Below are 5,008 nucleotides of genomic sequence, written 5' to 3'. Positions count from 1 at the left end.
CACGATCGGAATTTTCCGGAAAATATCACATTACATGTCTCGTGATCTCTTATTTCTCTGAGACAAAATAATCTGTGATTCGAACTGTGTACTTCTCAGACTATTGCTAAAGTCCTAGCTAGTAACCTTTATCGCCTTACCAAAATGTCGCCAAACTAGCTGTTACCATATTCTAAAGATTAGCCAAATATTCTTATTTCCATTTTTGGGAGTTGAAGAAAATGCTTTTATAAATCCACATTTGCATTTCAAGCTAAAGTTTGAGCAAAGTCCAAATTTTGAATCTTCTACTAATTGCAAGCCAGTTTTGAAACACACTGCACAGCAGAGAATAGAAAAGACAGAAGCTAATTTTACAATATAAAATATTCTATTTCTTTTTAAGTCTTGACCATTGTTTGCAGTCATAACATCTGTAAGTTCAAAAGTTTTTAATTTCGATGAGCTTGCAGTTGTCACATCATTATCACAAACAGTTCGAGTTCCAGTTGTATAACGATTAAAGTAAAATGATCGCTTTTTACTTTTCTTAGATTTCGCTTTTGGCATCTTAGAATACTTAAAATAATATAGCAAATGTTCAAAAGAAAATAAATAAAAGAAGCAAAGAGATAAATATAAAAATTAAACAAAAATAAAGCGTGAATATGCGTGTAGGAAACGAAGAACAAGCGTAGAACAAATGTAAGCAAAAATCGCAATGTTGCCAGTCCCAGTTCAAAAAATTAAGGCAAATAATTATTGCCAAAAAAAAAAAAAGTACCCAGAATTAAAATGAAATGTTTTAGCACAATTTACACACAAATAGGTAAAAAAAAAAAAAAAAAAAAACACGGATAACACCGTTGTTTACCTTTTAAGTTGAGCCTTTTAAATGGCACTTCCGGTCTTTCTGCTTTCACTTCCGGTGCAGTTAATTGGCCATATCTTCTCTTCTAATTATTACAAACGTAAAAATGAACCATTTTCGGAATCCTACAAAACTGACGTTTCAAATTGGGCAGTTAAAAAAAATCGAATTTTTTCGCCAAAATCGTTTTTTTTAATGTAGGCAGATACCATATTACGGCCATTCTCATTTTGCGCACATTTAGAAGCATAACTGATGGTTTTCCTTTCATGTAACTGGAAACTCGGATACCATATCAACGGATTCGACTGTTCGACAACTAATGCTTTTTTTGGTGCTACTTTGGTAGACGGTTGCACGGATTTTGGCGAGTAATACAACTTATGGTAAACCCATTGCTGGATAAGTTATTTATGGTAACCGATACTTTGTTGTCATTTTATTAAAAAAAATGCGTTTTATTATGCATAACTTCCGTGTTTTAAATATTATTTATGGCTTCTAAATATTAAAAATCAATTTAATTTTACATTTTTATTTGAAATAAAAATTTTGTTGTTTACAATATTTTATATAATTTTATGTTGTGGATAATGTAATCAATGACGTCACCTTACTTAAAAAGTAATTGGTTTTATTAATATCTATAAATTTAATCTAATGTTTTAAACATTATTTATGGCTGTTAAATATTAAAATAAAATTTAATTTTGCATTTGTTTTAAAAATGATTTTATTATGAATGATTATTTAAATAATTTTAATTCTATGCGTGATGTAATCAGCTCCCTGCTTGGTTACTGAATATTTGTGCATTACCGCGCCATTTTAAAATTTTATTGTTCATCTCTTCGAATTCCTCGGATTTCAAATGGAATGGATATCTCCGTTTCGAAGACGAATGTTGTTATTGGTAATTACCAAGAATTATTGGTATTGGAATAAAAAAATTCCCCTTTGAGACTTTAAAGTACTTTACTTTTGAGACTTTGGCCAACCTGTCTTTCCTAATCAAAGATTTATTTATAAATTGTTAATAGCGTCAGAGGAAACTTTGGAGGAAACCTCGCTAATTGCTTCTTCAATGAAGTGCGAAATATCTGGATAACTGATGAAGATGGTTAAAAGATCCGATTCAATTATGATTTCGATTTTTTTGTGGTACTTATCAATAAACAAGAGGTTAAATTACTCAAAAAAATGTAAGTACATATTTTTCTTTTATTTTATAATTGTATACTTCAATTTTTGTTAAAAAATTAATACATTATTTTCAAAAATTGCTGAGATAATTATTGTTACATATGTTTTAATGTTAATTATATTTTATATAACGTATTTTAAAGTATTTGAATTTAATAATATTCTAATTCTTTTAAATGTTGGTAGGATGATTTTTAATTCGATATTCAATTTCAGTAATATTTTAATCTAATTAAACGTTGGCACAATGTTTTTATAGCGGTGATTTTATTCTCTTTTTTGCTATATGAAAGTAATAATAGCCTTACTTTAGTACTTTAAACTCATAGTAAATGTATATATTTACACTTGCCTGCCATCTTAAAAAAAGACATTTTCAACAAAAAATTAATCCATTACTTTTAACGATATGTATTTATTTATTTATTTAAGTTTCAAATACTTTACTATGCGTAAAAACAGCGTTTTTCAAGATGGCTGACGATTGTAAAAATCGCGCCAACGTAAATCGCCAAAAATCCGTGCAACCGTCTACCAAAGTAGCACCTTTTTTTTTTAAATTGTTCCCTCTAGGGCCGGAATTTACCGTTTTCAAACAAGCTCTTTTAAATATACCACTATAATGTAAGACCATTACTTTCAATTTAACAACTAAATAACTTATTTTTGATAGATGGTTTAATAGCGCTCATATATTCTGGATTATGTACAAATTACTTACTATTGTGGAGAAAATAATATCTCAAATAATATAACATCTGCAATCACTGCTGGTATCATATGCATTTTTCTTTTGCTTTTTTTATTTCCTGTAGACATTTTGTTTTACACTGATGACTTACCACAATAATTTTAATATTATTCAGCAATTAACAAAGTAAGATTTTTACATAAGGCCCAGTTAATTGGGAGAAGACTTTCAATTATAAATTGCCAGTAGCTTTTAAGCTCACAAGTCCACATACGACTAGCATACATCACAATCAGGCAAATCTTTCCACTATCATTGTTATATATAAGAAAAAGCACTACTAACTGCCACTGAATCCATTAGATGCTGAGTTCATACTTTGGTAAAATATCATATTCACTCAGACTTTGGTGCTAATTTGGTAGACGGTTGCACGGAATTTTGGCGATTTACGTTGGCGTAATTGTTGGCGCAATCGCTAGTGCGATTTTTACAATCGTCAGCCATCTTGAAAAACGCTGTTTTTACACATAGTAAAGTATTCGAAACTTTAAAAAAAAAATAAATATCGTTAAAAGTAATGGATTAATTTTTTGTTGAAAATGTTGTTTTTTAAGATGGCAGGCAAGTGTAAATAAATGCATTTACTATGAGTATAAAATACTAAAGTAAGGCTGTTATTACTTTCATACAGCAAAAAAAAAAAAAAAAAAAAGAATAAAAACACCACTATAAAAACATTGTGCCAACGTTTAATTAGATTAAAATATTACTGAAATTGAATATCGAATTAAAAACCATCCTACCAACTTTTAAAAGAATTAGAATATTATTAAATTCAAATACTTTAAAATACGTTATATAAAATATAATTAACATTAAAACATATGTGACAATAATTATCTCAGCAATTTTTGAAAATAGTGTATTAATTTTTTTAACAAAAATTGAAGTATACAATTATAAAATAAAAGAAAAATATGTACTTACATTTTTTGAGTAATTTAACCTCTTGTTTATTGATAAGTATCCCCAAAAAAATCGAAATCATAATTGAATCGGCTCTTTTAACCATCTTCATCTGTTATCCACATATCTTGCACTTCATTGAAGAAGTAGTCATTTCCTCCAAAAATTTTAAATAAATTTCCTCTGACGCTATTAACAATTTATAAATAAATCTTTGATTAGGAAAGACAGGTTGGCCAAAATGAGGTCTCAAAGGGCAATTTTTTTATTCCAATACCAATAACAACATTCATCTTCGAAACGAAGATAACCATTCCATTTGAAATCTGACGAATTTGAAGAGATGAATAATAAAATTTTAAAATGGCGCAGTAATGCACAAATATTCAGTAACCAATCAGGTAGCTGATTACATCACGCAAAGAATTAAAATTATTTAAATAATCATTCATAATAAAATCATTTTTAAAACAAATGCAAAAATAAATTGTATTTTAATATTTAACAGCCATAAATAATGTTTAAAACATTAGATTAAATTTATAGATATTAATAAAACCAATTACTTTTTAAGTAAGGTGACGTCATTGATTACATTATCCACAACATAAAATTATATAAAATATTGTAAACAACAAAATTTTTATTTCAAATAAAAATGTAAAATTAAATTGATTTTTAATATTTAGAAGCCATAAATAATATTTAAAACACGGAAGTTATGCATAATAAAACGCATTATTTTTTTAATAAAATGACAACAAAGTATCGGTTACCATAAATAACTTATCCAGCAATGGGTTTACCATAAGTTGTATTATTCGCCAAAAGAAAAATTGCCAAAATCCGTGCAACCGTCTACTAAAGTAGCACCCAGACTTTTCATGCTAATCAAGAACTATTCATCACATTGTTGAATACCATTTTTCGAGTTGCTAACATACAATACATATCTTTATGAAACAGAACTATTACTGTTGTTCAGAAGATTTACAATGATATCTTTAAAGACACTTTTCTGTTGTATAATGTATAATCTGCTATATCTTAGTTGCAATGTGATCATGAAACCATCATAGACTACTCATTTTGAAAGTTCCAGGGAAAGCAACATTATACAAATAGTTTCAAAGTGATTTCAGCAATTCTTTTTATCATCTTTGTACTTTGTCAAAACACCTTGACAATAAAAGCTGTCAAACTTTGTCTCGACCCACAAAGTCTCACTAATTAAAATTACTGACAACAGTTTAATTTTGATTTCACTTTTAAATGATAATACGAAGTATAATAAA

This window comes from Stegodyphus dumicola, chromosome 7 (assembly GCF_044657685.1).
Source record: "Stegodyphus dumicola isolate Sdum_Otavi_A_Nest chromosome 7, ASM4465768v1".
Taxonomy (NCBI): Eukaryota; Metazoa; Arthropoda; class Arachnida; order Araneae; family Eresidae; genus Stegodyphus; species Stegodyphus dumicola.
This window is presented reverse-complemented; position numbering follows the sequence as displayed.